The following is a 22,015-nucleotide window of genomic DNA, read 5'->3' as shown; positions in this document are numbered from 1 at the left end:
CAAAGTGAGATTACATGGTCAAATAGTGTGAACACAGAAAAATCTCTTGATACATGTCAACTACAATAGCTTTATTTTCAATACTCCTTGGTATATGAAGTTCAACTCATCAGTCACAGGATATTAAAAAAAAAAAAAAAAAAAACTCCTTAAATGACCTATCTACATGGTGCTCCAATACCATACTCAAAAACAATGTAATGCAATCTACACAGAGAAAAGGAGTCTGGACTTGTTACTGTCCAAACAGAACAAAACAAAACAAAGCAAAGCAAAGCAAAGTCAAACAACACAAAACAAAACACCCCCCAACAAAAAAACAAAACAAAACAAAACAAAAAGCCTTGCTTTTCTTGGAAAGGAATGTCTACGACTAAGCTGATAGCAAGAAGATTGCACTGTCCAGGGTTTCTCCCACTCCCATTTATTATTATTTTACCTTGAGGAAATGAAGAAAAAGGAGACCAAGTGTTAGCCAGTGTTTGGGGAATTTTCTTAAGAATAAGCTTGACTTTTCACCTCTTAGGGAAATAATAATAACAGGCAGTTTGTATTTTGGATTAGCTCAGTGGTTCTTAACCTTCCCAGTACTAAAGCTCTTTAATACAGTTCCTCATGTTGTGGTACCCCAATAATAAAACTGTTATTGTTGCTTCTTCATAACTGTAATTTTTCTATTGTTATGAATTAACTTATCTGAAATGTGAGATATCTGATATACGATTCCTGTGAAAGGATTGTTTGACCCACAAAGTGGTTTTGCCTCATAGTTTGAGAACCATTGGTTTAGATGGGGTTTCGGCTTAAGATGTATGACTTCTCAGAGGTGGCTCAGTGCTGGTCAGTGAGCCTTTCTCTAGGCTTACTCAGAGATCCCTATGTAGCATGTGAATAATATAAGGCTATCTGAATGTAATGTAGCAAGCACCAAGGTTGAGGTCATTCTACCTGTTCTGTGCATCAGAAAACAAGATGAGGATGGCTGAATGTTTATGATGCCATGGTCTTGGGAGCAGTGGGCAGCAGAAGCAGAGCAAACAGAAAGAATAGTTCATAGAATTGGGGCATGGCATGCTGGGCATTTTGTTAATTCAAATGGTGTTTGATCTGTGATCAAGCCATGACTTAAATGGTGTCACTGGTACCACACAGACACTGGCCAGGACCATTGAGGGACATAAGTGTAGATAGAAAAGAGTTTCCTTGGAGCTTGGGTAAAGCATATGTAATGGTCACAAGGAGGTACTTCCACAAAGCAGGCAAACGTGAACCCTGAAGCTTTGGTTATAACCTGGGTGCCAACCTCTGCTGAATTCACATTTGAGACCCTTCTCATGTAATCATTTTTCCCTTGCTTCTCTGTCCTGGTGTCTCAAAAGGAAGCATCTCATGAGGAGATATTAAAAGTCCCTCTGATCACAAAGAGACAGTATCCAAATTAACAAAATCAGAAATGAAACGGGAGATATAACAACAGAAACTGAGGAAATTCAAAAAATCATCAGATCCTACTACAAAAGCCTATACTCAACACAACTGGAAAATCTGGATGAAATGGACAGTTTCCTAGACAGATACCAAATACCAAAATTAAATCATGATCAAATAGACCATCTAAACAGTCAAAGAAGGCCTGTATGGTATTGGTACAGAGACAGGCAGTTAAATCAATGGAATAGAATTGAAGACCCAGAAATGAATCCACACACCTATGATTACTTGATTTTTGACAAAGGAGCTAAACCCATTCAGTGGGGAAAAGTTAGCCTTTTCAACAAATCATACTGGTTCAACTAGAGGTCAGCATGCAGAAGAATGCAAATCAATCCATTCTTATTTCCTTGTACAAAGCTCAAGTCCAAGTGGATCAAGGACCTGCACGTAAAACCAGACACACTGAAACTAACAGAAAAGAAACTGGGGAAGAACCTTGAGCACATGGCCACAGGGGAAAATTTCCTGGACAGAACACCAATAGCCTATGCTCTAAGATTAAGAATTGACAAATGGAGTCTTCTTCTAGCAGCCTTCAGATGAAGATGTAAAACTCTCAACTCCTCCTGCACCATATCTGCCTGGATGCTGCCATGTTTCTGCCTTGATGACAATGGACTGAACCTCTGAGCCTCATTGAATTTCTGAATGGAGAAGTGAGGCACTGGATTCCTCCTGAAAGTAGAGTTAGAGAAGATGGGAGCTGTCTGATATTAATGTTGGATACGAATTCAGGCCCACTGGAATAGCAGGAAAAGTCTTAAACACTGAGCTGTCTCTCCAGCCTCCAACTAATGAGTTTCTGAAACATGTTATAGTTTATCTATTTAAAATCAGGATAGATATGGTTTTAAAACTCATCATTGATGTTGATGAGTTTTATTGTTCATTCATTATTAACATGCAGTGTAGGGATTAAAGATATGACCCTACAATAAAGAACATTTGATGCTATAGTACAGGACAGTTTTGATTTCAGCGCCTTCATAATAGTTCAGAATCACTTGTCAATGCAGGGAATCTACCACACTTTTGCTACTTCTGTGAGAACCAGATAGCACAACTAAACACACACACACACATACATACATACATACATACATACATACATACATACATGCATAAAGACAGACAGACAGATAGACAAACACATAAGGTAAAACTCTAACACACATAAAAAACCTAAAATGATTAATGAAAAGATCCAGTCAACACAGATTATGCTTAGTTTTCTATCAGTGTATTCACAGGTACATATATTTCAAGCATCTTTGAGATTTGTGTATCAACAACATTTAAAGAGTTTTTGAATTTTTTATATGGTGTTAGTAATCTTGATACTTTTTATTGAAACTAGATATTTTTATACAATATATTCTGGTTATGGTTTCCCAAGCCCTTTCATTTCCCAAGTTCTTCCCACCTGTCTTCCAATCCAGATTCATACAGTTTCTTTCTCTTCTTAGGAAAAAAACAGGCATCTATGAGATAATAATAAAATGAAATATAATAAAATACGATAAATAAAAAACCAACAAACCAGAATACAACTGTTGGAACAGGGCTGAATAATAGAGTTGTGTGATATTTCTGAACACTTGTGAGAAAACTCAAAAAAAAAACAAGGAGAATCTTGTGACCTCAGTTTCTTCAAAAGCAGGGAATTGTTTCTGGATAATGCATGTGTGATCTTCTAAGTGTATCAGATAGTAGAGAGTTTACTTCAGATTCATTACAACAGACAATTGCTAGGTATTTATATATTTGTATGGAAAAAAGCATGTGTTTGCTGCATGTGGTTTGTTCCTCATGCATGGCTTGCCCTTGTGACTCTATAATTTACTCATGTTATTCCTTTCAATCTTCAGAGTAGAAATTATCTAATGCTCTGAATAAAGTTGGCTATTGAATGAGAAAAAAAAAGAATTGACAAATGGGACCTCATAAAATTACAAAATTTCTTAAGGAAAAAGATACTGTCAATAGGACAAAATGGCAACCAACAAATTGAGAAAATATCTTTACCAAATGTACATCCAACAGTGGGCTAATATCCAATATATAAAACGAACTCAAGAAGTTAGACTCCAGAGAATCAAATAACTCTATTAAAAATGGGGTACATAGCTAAACAAAGAATTTTCACCTGAGGAATATCGAATGGTTAAGATGCATTTAAAGAAATGTTCAACATTCTTAGTTATTAGGGAAATGCAAATCAAAACAGCCCTGAGATTTCACCTCATGCCAGTCAGAATGGCTGAGATCAAAAACTCACGAGACAGCAGGTGCTGGTGTGGATGTGGAGAAAGAGGAACACTCCTCCACTGCTGGTGGTACACCCACTCTGGAAATCAGTCTGTTGGTTCCTCAGAAAACTTGGCATAACACTACCAAAGGACCCTGTTATACCACTCCTGGGCATATACCCAGAGGATCCTCCAGCATGTAATAAGGACACTTGCTCCTCTATGTTCATAGCAGCCCAATTTATAATAGCCAGAAGCTGTTATAAAAGAACCCAGATGTCCCTCAACGGAGGAATGGATACAGAAAATGTGGTACATTTTCACAATGGAGTACTACTCAGTTATTAAAAACAATGAATTCATGAAATTCTTAGACAAATGGATGGAACTAGAAAATATCATCCTGAGTGAGGTAACTCAATCACAAAAGAAGACATATGGTATACACTCGCTGATAAGTGGTTATTAGCCCAGAAGCTTGGAAAACCCAAGACACAATTTATATATCAAATGATGCCCAAGAAGGAAGAAGAACAAAGTATGGACACTCTGGACTTTTGTAGAAAGGGGAATAAAATACCCACAGAAGGAGATACAGAGACAAAGGGTGGAACAGAGTCTGAGGGAAAGACATCCAGAGACTGCCCCATCCAAGGATCCATCCCATATACAGTTACAAAATCCAGACACTATTATCAATGCCCACAAGTGCTTGATGACTGATGCTGGATATAGCTGCCACTGGAGGCTCTGCCAGTGCATAATAAATACAGAGGGGGACACTCTCAGCCAGCCATTGAACTGAGCACAGGGTCCCCAATGGGGGAGCTAGAGAAAAGACCCAAGGAGCTGAAGGGTTTTGCTGTACCATAGGAGGAACAGCAATATGAGTCACCCAGTACTCCCAGAGTTCCCAGGGACAAAACCATCAAACAAAGAGTACACATCGAGTTACCCATGGCTACAGACACATAGGCAGCAGAGGATGGCTTTTTTAGAAACCAAAGGAAGGAGAGGCCCTTGGTCCTGGAAAGACTTGATACAGTAGTGTAGAGGAATACCAGGACAGGGAAGTGGGGAGTGGGTTGATTGGGGAAGGGGAGATGGCTTATGGGATTTTCGAGGGAGGGGGGAACCTGGAAAGGAGACATTTGAAATGTAAATAAAGAATATATCTAATTTTAAAAAAGGAATGAATGGGTCCGTTCCCAAACATCCTATAATTCTCAGCCCAGGTGACACAGTGTATCCAAACAGTCTGTTTTCTATGTCCATTTAATTTGCATCCAATCAACGAAATTTTCATTGTTTGCCATGAAGTTAGGACTACAGTGCTTGTGGTAGTCAATCTTATTTGATTTACATATTTTTATTTTTGTGTAGGGTGGGACTGCCAAGAATGCATGTTGTTCCTGTAGAGGTTGGAGAGGTTGGAGTACAAGGTTTAGAGTCATCTCTTTTCTTCTACCATGTAAGGTCTAGGGATTAAACTCAGGTTGGCAGCAAATATCTTTATTAAACCAGCTGGCCAGTTCTATGATAATTAATCTTGTCACCTTGATTAGATCTGGAATCAGTCTAAAAGATTTGCTTCTAGGCAATTCTAGGAGGGTATTTCCAGGGAGGGTTAGCTGGAGAGAGAAGATCCTCCCATGGCACCGGAAAGCCACCATTCAGATGTAAAGAACTCCACAGGAAGAGCAGAGCTGCTTTGCCTGACACCTTAGGTGGGGATTACTGAGGCATCTGGCTTCACAGACTGAACAGATATCAGGTTCTCATTCCCTTCAGCATGCAGATGACCATTGTAAGACTACCTAGCCCTACCATGTATGACAGTCTAATAAAATTATCTCTATTATAAAAAAGTCCCTCTGATTTATTTTTCTTTAGTATTTACTGATGTTTATACGTGGCATTGATTTTGACATTTGCTGTCAAAATGTTATCTTTTGAAAGCAAAATGGACTCTTCAAGACTAAGAAGATATAATTACTTCAAAATGAAGTTAAACAAGATTTTAACTATCCAATTCCATGAATATTAGCATGTGTAAGAAGAAAAACTGCAAAATTCAAGTTGAAAAGATTCATCGGAATTCATGAATTCATGGAAAAACTCATTGGGAATAAGTGGAAAAGATTGTTGGAGCTGTGGTGGAGTGTGCTAAGCCTACAGGGGTTATTTATTTGAAATTTGTCACGCATGTGCCATGTGCACAGGTCTTTTAATCTGTCCTATGTGTGCTGAGGCTGACGCAAAGCATATTAAATCTACTCAAAAGAGCTCCTTCTCTCTAAAGTGATGTCTAAGCTGACCTTAGCCAGATTGTCCTGCTGCTGTTGAGATGATTCAGCTGGCAGCAGCTCTTTGTCTGGGAGAAGCAGCACAAAATAACCCCTGCGAGAACAACAATTCTAAGACGCTGTAGCAGATTCTGGGAGAGACTGACAACTGGAGAATGCATTGGAGTACAGTGAAATACAAATTACCTGAGAGAAGCAAGGTGCAAGTCACTCCTAGAAACCAACTAAAGTTTCTCTCTTACTTTCTTCAAGGTGCTCTCTCTTGATTTGTGGGTGTATCTCAATACAGTAACATTGTTTATTCTTTAAAAGGCTAAATTTGAAGGAAGCAGTTTAATGAGACATTCTAGAATGTATTAGCATGCACTCCCACTACTGCAAGGGTCTGACATCATTGCCTCCTATGTCTTCCCATGAATAAAAATCTTCATGACATGAATTATCCTTGACGTTAATAGTTAAAATAAGTTGGCATGAATTTCAGTAACTTTTCTCCACAAATTGTATTATTCTTTCAACTTAGTGTACTCTATATATTTTATCAACTGATGAAAGAAAACTCTGCTTGTAGGGGACCAATTAAAAAATTCTGTAAGCTGAAAATTTTAGATTGAATATGTTTATAGTATATGGAATATCAATCAAGTCAAATCAAACTTCTTAGTTCAAGTAACGATGATAGAAATAAAAATGGGTTATACACTAGAGGGGAGAAAAAGAAACAAATAGAATTTTTAAGAAGCAAAGTACTCTTCTATTTCTAAACTGTGTTAAAATAATTTATGAAGAAATTGTGAGCTATCCATTTCTGTTTCTCTGTGTGAGATTTGAGCGTATCTGAAAAGCTTGTGATGCACATGTGTGGGAGGTGTTTGAAAGAAGTCCAGGAAGCCTCCTGAGAAGGGGTGACTCATTCTGAGGCACAGAGACGGAGGAGAACAAAGGCCGGGCTGGAGGCGGCAGAGCTGCTCTCTGTGCATTGTCTGTTTTTGTTTTCTGTAAGCCTATTTCAGTCACTCCCTATTGCTCTGACAAAGTATTTGAGAAAGACAGCTTAAAAGAGGAAATATTTATTGTGGCTCCTGGTTTCTGTTCCTGGTTGGCTGACTTCACTGCTATGGGCCTGTAGTAAAGTAGAATGTCTTGTCAGGGAAAGCGTGGGAGAGTCAGATGGTTCATATCGGACAAGGTTAGTTCATCATGGGCTCATCTCTGGACCTGCTTCTTCCTTCTAGTCTCCTCCAGATGTAGCGTACACTATTCACCAGTCAATAATTCAGCTATTTTCTTCTTCTGGTGATCCACCCAGAACAAGGGTCTCATGCTTACTACATAAGCACTATACTTCCGAGCTATCCCAACCATAGCCCATCAAATTATGAACCCATATTAAAAAGATCAGAACCATCATGAACTAATCCCTTCATGAAAGTCCTGCCTTTGAACATTGCTAGACTGAGGGCCAAACTGTTCCTGCCCAAAATTTTGGGAAATGTTTCAGTGCAAATACTAGTAGGACCTCTGATGGCTGGTTTTTATTGTCAACTTGACACAATATAGCATTACCTGGGAAGAGTCTCAGTGAGAGATTGTGTATATCAGGGCAGTCTGTGGGGACATCTGTGGGGGGTTGCCTTAACTGTGTTAGTAGAGGTAGAGAAATACACTTTCCTGAGTTGGTTACTGGACTATGTAAGTGTACTGAAGCAACTGAGCACAACTAGGCCTGTGTTCATTCATTTTCTCCCTACTATTGAATGTGGATGTGACTAACTGCCTCAAGTTCTTCCCTTGACTTCCCCATGATGATGGGATGGGACTTTTGATTGTAAGAAAGATAAACCTTTTCTCCCTCCTTTTGCTTTTTGTCAGGCTATTTTTTCACAGCAACAGGAATAAAACTAGGATAGTGAGCTTCTTCATTTTCTTAGAGGAACAAACAATGAGACATCTTGTGTTAGAGTTCTCTAAGCTGATCAACACAGAAGCAGATCTTCACAGCCAAGCATTGGATGGAGATCCTGGACTCTTATAGAGTTAGGGGGAGAATTGAAGGAGCTGAAGGGGATGGCAATCCTGTACAAAACCCAACAGCGTCAACTAACCTGGATCCCTGGGAGCTCCTAGAGACTGAGCCACCAACCAAAGAGCATCCAAGGTCCATAATGTAGCAGAGGACTGCCTTGTCTGGCCTCAGTGGGAGAGGATATGCCCAATCCTGTAGGGCCTTGATGCTCCAATGTGGGGGGGTGTCTGGGGGGGCACCCTCTCAGAAGCAAAGGGGTTAGGAGATGGGGGATGGGGGATAGGGGAAGAAGTCTGGGAGGGGGTACTGGGAGGGGGGCAACATTTGGGATGTCAATAAATAAAATAATTAAATGAAAACAAAACAGCTGAGAGGCAGAGAAACAAGAGACAGAGAGACATAGAGATAGACGGAGAAGGAATATGAAAGGGGATTTATTATTGGTTTGAGTTTCATTACAGACACTGGGTTTTTTAACAATGGATGCCTACATGCTGGATTCTGCTCAGTCTAAGAAACAGGACAGATACTTCAGCAATCAAATCTTTTGCTAAGAACCTGATGGATCCCTGTTGAGTCACTAGAAATGAGTCTACATTAGAAGACCAAGGTGGTAATGTCTAACATCAGTAGAAGACCTCTATAGTAGCAAGAGTCACTCAGGTAAAAGGAAGAGCTGAGAGCAGGCCTACTCCATACAGCCTTTTCCTCAGACTTCTTTGTATACACACTGCTTGTGGGAAGGTAGCGCTTACATTGAAGGTACTTTTTCCCTTTTAAATTCTCTGAAAATACTATCAAATACATATCCGAGGTTTGTCTCCTAAAAGTCACCCCTTCCCCCACAGTAAATTTATTTGTCAACAAACTCTACAACTGAGACTATCTTCATAAGCCCTCTCTTTGGTAATTTGATACCGAACCACAAATTCTACATCATGATTGATTTTCAAATAATGACAATAAAGAAGTCAAAATACAAATAAAAACATACCAGTGTTCTCCCCCAAATAGGTAGCAAAGTCCCTGCTTGCTTTTTTGAGGTCATGTAATATAAGTACGATAATGTAAATTTAACAAAACTTAAGTTTTCTTACTGATAGTAATTCAATTCATATTATAGCATATAGCAAAAGAATAGGAAAATAATGAATATATGCTTATTATATATATATATATATATATATATATATATATATATATATATATGGAAGCATATTCCTTACAAAATAGGAAGGAAATACTCTTGACTCTTATCCTTGTTTGCATAATTTATATACCTGGTCACATGGCCATAACTAGTATTCACAACTATTTTCTTCTACCTATTCTACACCCGCTCTACATTCAGCAAATGCTTCAACATGACTTGCTCGGTTCCAGAAAGGTATGGGTTATTTATTGTTAGATACATTAGGTTGCTTCTCCTGCCATGAACAGCCTGACCAAGGCCTTTTGAACTGGTAGTATTTGGTGATAAGGAAGGCATTTAGTAAGACAACGCATTCTCTTAAATGGAAGTGCAAGTATTTTTGGTGACTTATTCCTGAAGGCCAACCTGAGCCTGGGTCTAAAAGGGAAGTGGTTCAGGGTTGGGTTATGGCTCTCGACTCTTCTGAGGGAAGTCCCTCCTCTAGCTGACCATATTCCAGACACATGTACCCTCTGCACATGTCTGTTCGGTTTGTCCCCATCATTTATGCTAAGATTGCTTATCAAGTTGGCATCAACCCACATTCAGAGGTGATGTTCGTTGTTCTTTCCTCCTAATTGTCTACTCTGTAACAATCAGTGTAGCAGGTATCACTAGTCCTGTCTAGTAGATATCAAAAATGAGGCAAATAGAAATCATCATCATGAAGGGGCAGCAGCAGCAGCGGCAGCAGCGGCAACAGCAGCAGCTGGTCCCGAGGAAGGGCCATCAGCAGTGGAACCAAGGTGACAGGGCCCAGGCAGTCCCTGGGCTCACTACCACTGACCTTTGCTGGCCAGCCGGGCTGCAAGTGGCAGTGGATTTACAGCGCCTTTCACCACACAGAAGCCACATCAGAACTCTGCCTCCTGCTAGTCAGTTACGAGAGACTCACCTCCATCTTGGTTCTCAGAGGCCAGAGAGATCAGACAGCCTGAGGTACGCAAACATAACCCAATGCCAACATTGCGGGGGGGGGGGGGGGGGGGGTGTCTAAGCCCAATGGGCATGGGCCTGCACCCAGGCCCAGGGCTGTTGGGGGGGAGGGGGCATCGGTGTGCCAACCCATAGCCCCAGGGGAACTTTGCTCGGGCCTTGGCCTGCCAGGCTTTTGCCTAGACTCTGGGCCTGAGCAGCTAGGCTAGCCTTGTGAGTACCGTTTGGGAAATCGGCTGCCCAGCAGAGTGATCATCACTCAGAAAAGGTCCCGCAGCATACACCATCAGCACTCCCTGAAGGAGCAAATGGGTACCATCTGGTTCACAGACACAATCTGGGGCAAGGCACACTAGGGCTTCAAGGGCACCCAAGAAGACAGCACATCAGCAATCTGTGACAGGGGAAACTCAGCCATCCAGTGTTGCAGAAATAGCCCTAGAGCCTCACAGGAGGCTCAAACACCAGCCAGAGACAAGACCAACTAACTCCAGAGAACAAGATGGCAAAGGGCAAACACAGGAACACAACTAACAGAAATCTAGGCAATATGGCAGCGTCTTAATCAAACTCTTCAACATCAGCAAGTCCTGGTTATGCCAACACGCCAGAAAAACAAGATTTGGATTTAAAATCACTGGTCATGATGCTGCTAGAAGAACACAAAAAGAACAGAAATGAATCTCTTAAAGAATTACAGGGGAACATGAATAAGCTAGAAACCCGTATAATGGAAACACAAAAATCACTTAAAGAAATTCTGGAGAATAAGGCTCAAGAGATAGAAGCCAATAAAGAAGAAACGCAAAAAAAAAAAAAAAAAAAAAAAAAAAAAAAAAAAACAAAAACAACAAAAAAAAAAAACTTAAATGCAGGAGAACTTGAAGCAGAAGTCATAAAAGAGGAAACACAAAAATCTCTTAAAGAATTACAGGAAAAGACAAACAAATGATGGAACTGAGCAAAAATCATCCTGGATCTAAAAACAGAAGTAGAAACAACTAAGAAATCATAAAGGGAGACAACTTTGAAGAAAGAAAACCTTGAGAAGAAATCAGGGGCCATAGATGCAAATATAAACAACAGAATACAAAAGATGGAAGAAAGAATCTCAGATGCCAAAGATACCATAGAAACCATTGACTCAACAGTCAAAGAAAATGCAAAATGCAAAAAGCTTGTATTCCAGAACATCCAGGAAATCCATGACACAATGAGAAGACCAAACCTAAGGATTATAGGTATAGATGAGAGTGAAGATTTACAACTGAAAGGGCCAGCAAATATCTTCAACAAAATTATGGAAGAAAACTTTCCCAACTTAAAGAGAGAGATGCCCATGAATATACAAGAAGCCTACAGAACTCCAAACAGACTGGACCAGAGCAGAAATACCTCCCGTCACATAATAATCAAAACCCCAAATGTACTAAAGAAAGAAAGAATATTAAAGGCAGTAAGAGAAAAAGGCCAAGTAACATATAAAGGAAGACCTATCAGAATCACACCAGACTTCTTACCAGAGACCATGAAAGCCAGAAGATCCTGGACAGATCTAATGCAGACTCTAAGAGAACACAAATGTCAGCCAAGACCACTCAGCAAAACTCTCAATCACCATAGATGGAGAAACCAAGATATTCCATGACAAAACCAAATTTACACAATATCTTTCCACAAACCCAGCTCTACAAAGAATAATAGGAGGAAAACTCCAATACAAGGAGGGAAACTACACCCTGGAAAAAGCAAGATAGTAACCTTCCTTCATCAAACCCAAAAGAAGATAACCACTCAAATATAAAAATAACATCAAAAATGACAGGAAGTAATAATCATTATTCCTTAATATCCCTTAACATCAATGGACTCAATTCCCCAATAAAAAGACATAGACTAACAGACTGGATAAGGAAACAGGACCCTACATTTTGTTCCACACAGGAGGCACATCTCAGTGTCAAAGACAAAAACTACCTTAAAGTAAAAGGCTGGAAGACAATTTTACAAGCCAATGGTCTCGGGAAATGAGCCAGAGTAGCCATTCTAATAACAGATAAAATTGACTTTCAACCTAAAGTCATCAAGAGACACAGAAGGATACTTCTTGCTGGTCAAAGGAAAAATCCACCAAGAAGAACTTTCAATTCTGAACATCTATGTGCCAAATGCAAGGGCACCCTCATTCATAAAAGAAACTTTACTAAAGCTCAAAGCACACATTGTACCTCACACAATAATTGTGGGGGACTTCAACACTCCACTCTCCTCAACGGACCCATCAGGAAAACAGAAACTAAACAGGGACACAGTAAAACTAATTGAAGCTTTGGACCAATTGGATTTGACTGATCTTTAAAGAACATTTCACCCTAAAGCAAAAGAATATACCTTTTTCTCAGCACCCCATGGTACCTTCTCCAAAATTGACCATATAATTGGTCACAAGACAGACCTCAACAAATATAAGAAGATCGAACTAATCCCATGCCTTCTATCAGATCACTATGGAGTAAGAGTGGTTTTCAATAGCAACAAAAACAACAGAAAGCCCACATACACATGGAGGCTGAACAATACTCAATGACACCTCGGCCAAAGAAGAAATAAAGAAAGAAATCAGAGACTTTTTAGAATTTAATGAAAATGAAGGCACAACATACCCAAATCTTTGGGACACAATGAAAGCAGTGCTAAGAAGAAAACTCATAGCCCTGAATGCCTCCAAAAAGAAAATGGAGAGAGCATACACTAACAGCTTAAGGACACACCTAAAAGCCCTGGAACAAAAAGAAGCCAATTCACCCAGGAGGAGTAGAAGACAGGAAATCATCAAAGTCAGGGCTGAAATCAATCAAGTGGAAACAAAGAGAACCATACAAAAATCAACGAATTCAGGAGCTGGTTCTTTGAGAAAATCAACAAGATAGAAAAACCCTTAGCCAGAGTGACCAAAGGGCACAGAGAAAGTATCCAAATTAACAAAATTAGAAATGAAAAGGGGGATATAACAACAGAAACTGAGGAAATCCAAAACATCATCAGATCCTACTACAAAAGCCTATATTTAACACAACTGGAGAATCTGGAGGAAATGGACGATTTCCTAGACAGATAACAAATACCAAAATTAAATCAGGACCAAATAGATCATCTATACAGTCCCATAACCCCTAAAGAAATAGAGGGGGTTATAGAAAGTTTTCCAACCAAAAAAAGCACAGGACCAGACGGTTTCAGTACAGAATTCTATCAGATCTTCAAAGAAGACCTAACACCAATACTCTTCAAACTATTCCACAAAATAGAAACAGAAGGAGCACTACCCAATTCCTTCTACGAAGCTACAATTACACTGATACCAAAACCACACAAAGATCCAACAAAGAAAGAGAACTTCAGACCAATTTCCCTTATGAACATCGAAGCAAAAATACTCAATAAAATTCTTGCCAACCTAATCCAAGAACACATAAAAACGATCATCTGCCATGATCAAGTAGGCTTTATCCCAGGGATGCAGGGTTTGTTCAATCTATGGAAATCCATCAATGCAATCCACTACATAAACAAACTCAAAGAAAAAAACACATGATCATTTCATTGGATGCTGAAGAAGCATTTGACAAAATTCAGCATCCTTTCATGCTTAAAGTCTTGGAGAGAACAGGAATTCAAGGCCCATACCTAAACATAGTAAAAGCAATATACAGTAAACCGGTAGCCAGCATCAAACTAAATGGAGAGAAACTTGAAGCAATCCCACTGAAATCAGGGACCAGACAAGGCTGCCCCCTTTCTCCTTATCTTTTCAATATTGTACTTGAGGTACTAGCTCGGGCAATTCAACAACATAAGGAGGTCAAAGGGATACAAATTGGAAAGGAAGAAGTCAAACTATCATTATTTGCAGATGGTATGATAGTCTACCCTAGTGACCCAAAAAACTCCACTAGAGAACTCCTACAGCTGATAAACAACTTCAGCAAAGTGGCAGGTTATAAAATCAACTCAAGCAAATCAGTAGCCTTCCTATACTCAAAGGATAAGCAGGCTGAGAAATTAGGGAAATGACCCCCTTCACAATAGCCACAAACAGTATAAAGTATCTTGGGGTGACTCTTACCAAACATGCGAAGGATCTGTATGACAAGAACTTCAAGACTCTGAAGAAGGAAATGGAAGAAGACCTCAAAAAATGGAAAAGCCTCCCATGCTCATGGATCAGCAGCATTAATTATAGTTAAAATGGCCATTTTGCCGAAAGCAATATACAGATTCAACGCAATACCCATCAAAATCCCAACTCAATTCTTCATAGAGTTAGAAAGAGCAATTCTCAAATTCATCTAGAATAACAAAAAACCCCGGATAGCTAAAACTATTCTCAACAACAAAAGAAATTCTGGGGAATTCAGTATCCCTGACCTTAAGCAATACTACAGAGCAATAGTGTTAAAAACAGCATGGTATGGGTACAGTGACAGGCAGGCAGATCAGTCGAACAGGATTGAAGATCCAGAAATGAACCCACACACCTATGGCAACTTGATCATCGACAAAGGGGCTGAAAACATCCAATGGAAAAAAGATAGCCTTTTCAACAAATGGTGCTGGTTCAACTGGAGGTCAGCATGCAGAAGAATACGAATTGATCCATCCTGGTCTCCTTGTACTAAGCTCAACTCCAAATGGATCAAGGACCTCCACATAAGAAGCTAATAGAAAAGAAACTGGGGAAGACCCTTGAGGACATCAGTACATGGGGAAAGTTTCTGAACAGATCACCAATAGCGTATGCTCTAAGATCAAGTATTGACAAATGGGACCTCACAAAATTACAAAGTTTCTGTAAGGCAAAGGACACCATCAAAAGGACAAATCGGCAACCAACAAATTGGGAAAAGATCTTCACCAACCCTACATCAAATAGAGGGCTAATATCCAATATATACAAAGAACTCAGGAAGTTAGACCCCAGAAAACCAAATAACCCTATTAAAAATGGGGTACAGAGTTAAACAAAGAATTTTCACCTGAAGAACTTCGGATGGCTGAGAAGCATCTTAAAAAAATGCTCAACTTCATTAGTCATTATGCAAATCAAAACAACCCTGTGATTTCACCTTACACCAGTCAGAATGGCTAAGATTAAAAATTCAGGAGACAGCAGGTGTTGGTGAGGATGTGGAGAAAGAGGAACACTCTTCCACTGCTGGTGGGGTTGCAAATTGGTACAACCACTCTGGAAATCAGTTCCTCAGAAAACTGGGCACGTCACTTCCGGAAGATCCTGCTATAACTGTCCTGAGCATATGCCCAGAGGATTTCCCATCATGTAATAAGGATACATGCTCCACTATGTTCATAGCAGCCCTATTTATAATAGCCAGAAGCTGGAAAGAACCCAGGTATCCCTCAACAGAAGAATGTGGTATATCTACACAATGGAGTACTATTCAGCCATTAGAAACAGTGAATTCATGAAATTCTTAGGCAAATCGATGGAGCTGGAGAACATCATACTAAATGAGGTAACCCAGTCTTAAAAGATCAATCATGGTATGCACTCACTAATAAGTGGATATTAGCCTAGAAAACTGGAATACCCAAAACATAATCCATACATCAAATGAGGTACAAGAAGAACAGAGGAGTGGCCCCTGGTTCTGGAAAGACTCAGTGTAGCAGTATAGGGCAAAACCAGAACAGGGAAGTGAAAAGGGGTGTATGGGGGAACAGGGGGAGGGAAGGGGGCTATGGGACTTTCGGGAAGTGGGGGGCCAGAAAAAGGGAAATCATTTGAAATGTAAATAAAAAATATATTGATTAAAAACATTAAAATAAAAAAATAAAAAATAAATCATCACCATCACCATCACTACCACCACCACCACCATCACAACAGACTGAGCACTGACAGGAGGTAGATGCAGGGTAATGCATTGGAATGACCGTTGTCTCCACCGGTCAGAGTAAAAACCCTCAGATCTGAGGTTTACTTTTTAATGCCATGGCCTGACCAAGTGGCAGAAAGCCCTGAAGCGCTTGTTCAGATCTTGTAGATAGAACCCTGTGAGGAACAGCCTTGAGGCTGAATTGTAAATCTGGCTCCCTGGTTTGGCACACTTTCAAATTATGGTTGATTTCTTTCACTTCTCATTCCTAAATGTCTACAAGTTGTAAAAAAACAAGTTTCCTGTGAAAGACCATGGCCTCTAACATGAAGCCTATTTGTTTATAAAGCAAGATTAAATGGAATTTCCAACAAATACCAAGAGTTGTGGTTTTGTTTCTTGCTTTCTCTTGGGGTGATTACATTGTTCTCAATGTTGTTTTTTATCTATATACAGACAAGTGAAAACCCCAAAGCAATTTTGCAGAGGGTCATTTGTGCTTGTTTTCAGAAAAGCTAGAGATCCCAGCATGTAACCAAACCCTGGCCTGTCTTATAGTGTGGACAGTGCAAGTGTGATGTTTATCATATGATAAAATTACAGAGTAGGAAGATGAAGGGCATGGCTTTTACTGCTTGTAGTGTCTCCATGCTGTGCATTGCATACTTACAACTAGCTAACCAAATCTCCCCTGCCACCCCACACACAAAGTGTGTGCCTGAAACAACACCTCCACCTCCATTCTATTTGACCTCCAGAGTAAGCAAATTCACTAAGTGAAGTCATCTTGGCCCCTGCATTGCCCAGGCCAATGTCAGCCATTCTAGGCTTATCACTTTAGGAAGATACATTTCACTTTGTGTCTTATAAACTTATTTAAATACACTTACCTCTCATTTTAGAAAATATTTGTTTATTTGAGTTCTCTATGGGTCTGGGAGATTTTGGGGGGAGAGCAGAGCCTTCTCTAGGTCCTGTAACTACGCATGGTCAGAATACAAATGGCTGGTTCTGTTTGTTTTTGATGCCATTCATTCCTATAAAAAAGCTACTCATTTGACTATGGAAAATGTGTTTAAATTGCCAAACAAGCTTTGCCCTATTGCAGAGTCACTTAAAAGCCAGCAGCTTAGATTCCAATAGAACTCGAGACTTTTAAAGCAGGAACCATCAGTGTCAAATACTGGTCTTTAACCTGCCTACGGTAACATCCCAGGGCATAGTCTTGTCTTCATGGCCTCTTCCACCCTGAAAGGATTCTTGAGAGCCTTAAATGTGCTGTGATGGGAGGGATAGAAAGGGACAAGCCAATTACCTGCTCCCTGGTGGAGAAGCCATGATTTATTTGATTATTCTACGACTGCTACATAAGGGACCTGTTACCATTTATCTTTCCTTGCTATACCTAGCTTAAGAAATAAAACTGTCCTTTGCCTTACAGAAACTTTGTAATAAGGCAAAGGACACCATCAAGAGGACAAATCGGCAACCAACAAATTGGGAAAAGATCTTCACCAATCCTACATCAGATAGAGGGCTAATATCCAATATATATAAAGAACTCAAGAAGTTAGACTCGAGAAAACCGAACAACCCTATTAAAAAATGGGGTACAGAGTTAAACAAAGAATTCTCACCTGAAGAACTTCGGATGGCGGAGAAACATCTTAAAAAATGCTCAACTTCATTAGTCATTAGGGAAATGCAAATCAAAACAACCCTAAGATTTCATCTTACACCAGTTAGAATGGCTAAGATTAAAAACTCAGGAGACAGCAGGTGTTGGAGAGGGTGTGGAGAAAGAGGAACACTCCTCCACTGCTGGTGGGGTTGCAAATTGGTACAACCACTCTGGAAATCAGTCTGGCGGTTCCTCAGAAAACTGGGCACCTCACTTCCAGAAGATCCTGCTATACCACTCCTGGGCATATACCCAGAGGATTCCCCACCATGTAATAAGGATACATGCTCTACTATGTTCATAGCAGCCCTATTTATAATTGCCAGATGCTGGAAAGAACCCAGGTATCCCTCAACAGAAGAGTGGATGCAAAAAATGTGGTATATCTACACAATGGAGTACTATTCAGCCATTAGAAACAATGAATTCATGAAATTCTTAGGCAAATGGATGGAGCTAGAGAATATCATACTAAGTGAGGTAACCCAGACTCAAAAGGTGAATCATGGTATGCACTCACTAATAAGTGGTTATTAACCTAGAAAACTGGAATACCCAAAACATAATCCACACATCAAATGAGGTACAAGAAGAAAGGAGGAGTGGCCCCTGGTTCTGGAAAGACTCAGTGAAGCAGTATTCGACGACAAAACCAGAACGGGGAAGTGGGAAGGGGTGGGTGGGAGGACAGGGGAAGAGAAGGGGGCTTACGGGACTTTCAGGGAGTGGGGGGCTAGAAAAAGGGAAATCATTTGAAATGTAAATAAATTATATCGAATAAAAAAAATTAAAAAAAAAGAAATAAAACTGTATGAATTTCCCTGGGAAGGAAAAATAGAAGAGATATCAAAGGTAGAATAGAGGTGGGTGGGAAGAGGAGTACATGGATCAGGTCTGGGGAGGATGGAGGGAGAGAGGACAGGGAGAGGCAACTGGAGTTGGAAGGCATTTGGTGGGTGAGATGGAAACCTAGTGTAGTGGAAACTCCCAGGTCACGAGGGTGACCCTAGCTAAGGCTCCTGGTAATGGGGGATACAGAGCTCACCATCTCCTGTAATCAGGCAAGATGTCCAGTGGAGGGGTTGGGATGCTCACCCAGCCACAAAACCTTTGACCAACTAATGACTGTTCCAACTTGAGACCCATGTCATGAGCAGAAGCCCACCCCTGACACTACCCGGATACAATAGCCCAGAGATCTAGGATAGAGCCAAATATGACAGAGAGAGAGAGAGAGAGAGAGAGAGAGAGAGAGAGAGAGAGAGAGAGAGAGAGGAATAAGAGAAGACAAAAGAAAAGAAAAGAAAAGGAAAGAAAGAAAAGAAAGAAGTCAATGAAATTATCCAAATGATCTTCTGCTACATTCTTAGATTTGATGCCTAGCCCAGTTGTCATCAGAGAGGCTTCATCCAGGAATGGAAACCGATACAGAAATCCACAGTCAAATGCTACATGGAGCTTGGGGAATCCTGTGGAGGGGTTGGGAATTGAAGGAGATAGAGGGGTCAAGGACAAAAAAAAAACCCCAGGGAATCAACTAACCTGGGCTCACAGAGACCAAACCATTAGTTGGGGAGCCTATATGGGTCTGACTTAGGTCTTCTGCATGAATGTTATGTTATGCATCTATGTTATGGTTGTGTAGGTTGATCTTCTTGTGAGACTCCTAACAGTGAGAGCAGGGCTGTCTCTGACTCTTTTGTCTGCTTTTGGGACCCTTTCCTTCCACTGGGTCACCAATATAAGGGGAGGTACCTAGTCTTATTGAAACATGCTATGTCTTGTTTGGTTAATGTCGCTAGGAGATCTGCCCTTTCCTAAAGGGAAATGGAGGAAGAGTGGATTGGGGGCAGATGGAGGGAGGAAAATTGCAGTTTGCGATGCAATATATAGGACAATGAATAAATAAATAATAAAGTGCTTGAAAACTTTATTCCTTCTCTCTTTCCTTCCTGTTCCCCAACTTTGTTTCCAAGTTCATGGTCTTCCAGTTCATTGTAATGTCATATTGCTGGGCTGAGCATCCCACAGTACTTAAAATGTGTTTTCCTTTTAAAAATGTTTACAAATAATGTTTTTAATTTTTGAAATTATACTATGATTATCTATTTCCTCCATCCAAACCTCCCATGTAACCTCACTGTGCTCTCTTTTCAATCCACGGCTCCTCTTTTGGAGGGCAGGGTTAGACTATTTCTCCCTCTCTCGGCATCCCTTGAGTTACCTCCAGTTCTCTGTCTGGAGCTAAGGCCTCTTGAGCTCCCACAAGCTAGCATGCCTATTAATGTTGCCTTTCTTCAGGTCATGTTTAGTCAGCCACGTTGGTGGGGGACTTCATGTGTGTGGCTTCTCTGATATTTCTAGCAACTTCCCATTCTGCTGGCTCTTACAATATTTCCACTCTGACTTTGACAACAATCCCTGCACCTTACCTGCAGGAGTTGTGTTGCAGATGCATCAGTTTGGACTGGGCTTCACAACTAAGTGCTTTATCAGTTGCAGTTTTCTGGAATGGTCTTTGGCTGTAAGGAGACATCCACTGATGTAGGGAAAGATCTACACTTATCTTTGAAGATTTGGAGCTAGAAACTGCAGGTGAGAGAGACCATGAAGCATCTATCTTGCTAGATTTGGATTGTCTTACTCAGTACAGTCTTTTCTAGTTCCATCCATGTACTTGAAAATGATTTTATTTTTCTATACAGCTGAATACTATTTCATATTATAGTATATATATACCAGAAGTGTGGTTTCTTAGCTACTCTTTTCCTATCTTAAGATCTTAGTCAGGCAAGGAGATAGTTCAATCTGATAAAGTGTTGGCTAAAGAACACAAATTCAGATCCCTGCCACCATCCTAAAAGCTGAGTAGGGCAACACATATCTGTGACTCTAGTACAGGGAGGCAGAAGTAGACAGTGCCCTAATTCACTGATTCGCCAGCCTAGTGGAATCAGTAAGCTCTAGGTCCAATGATAAAATTTATCTTACAAAGGCAAGATGAAGAAAGATAGAGTAAAACACGTGACTTTGACCTATAGCCTCAACATATACAAGCACACATGCACATGTGTACCTATACACAAATACACACAAACACACACACCATATACATTATATATATGTATATATATAATATTATGCATTTTTAATTAAAAATATATTTTTAACAATGTTTATTTCTTAGTAGAAATAATAAGACAGACTTAGTTCTGTATAAAACTACCTTCCAGCAGCCCATTGTTCATTTCTGCAGTTAGGAGACATTTGATAACTATATAGTCTACCTTTGTTCTGAAGTTTCACTTTCATCTTTGGGTTATGAAAAAGTTTCCAGCATTTGTTTTTGGGTTTGACCTTTGGCCCCAGGGTCATATTACCACCACACAATCCTGGATTTAGTCTATTTCTATCTTCACACTCTGTGTAGCAAGACAAGCTCATTGTAATGTTCTGCACTCTGGAAGCCCAGCAGTGGGACGCATGCTCCAGTTACGTCCGAGGAGCCCTCTGAAGCTGAGTTTATGAGTTATAACCCTTAATCCAAATGAAATATCATTTTATTTGAGGTAGATCTGCAAGTGGGAGAATGACTATTAATTCTACAGTTCCAAAATAACTAATGTGCTTGGTTTGAAGCCAGGTACACTGTGAGCCCTGGATTTAAGTGCTCATATGGGAAAAGCAGAGGGAGACTTTAACATATGGATTCTTAGAAGAAAATGCAACCATTCCATACAAGAAATATGGAGTTATTCTTAGTACTTTTTAATGTGTGGTTGACTATATATTTTTGAGTGGTGCCATTTTTAACACTTGGCAATTCTGGCCACAGATCTTCATTTCCTGAGGTAATTTTAATAACTCACCCATTCACACAGCAAACATTTCATGGGGGATTGATCATATAGTATTGTATTGTACTTCGTTTGATGAAAACCAAAATGCAAGGAAAGGAGTAACAAGATCTGTTTTTCTGAATTACAATATGGCTTGAAAATAAACCTAGCAGAATAAGCCAACAAGTAAGAAGCAAAACTGAACTATGTAATACTTAACTATATGTTGATGTATTAAATTTTTTCTGTTAATGAATCCATAGTTGGCATTACTTAGGAGGTTGAGACAGGCACATATCTTGAGCCTAAAAGTTCAAGACAGCCCAGGTAGCATCAAGAAACTGTCTTTGACTGAATGTTTAGATAGATGAAAGAAAGTATGTGGTGGCAATGCC

This window comes from Apodemus sylvaticus, chromosome 3 (assembly GCF_947179515.1).
Source record: "Apodemus sylvaticus chromosome 3, mApoSyl1.1, whole genome shotgun sequence".
Lineage (NCBI taxonomy): Eukaryota > Metazoa > Chordata > Mammalia > Rodentia > Muridae > Apodemus > Apodemus sylvaticus.
Note: the sequence above shows the minus strand (reverse complement) of the source record.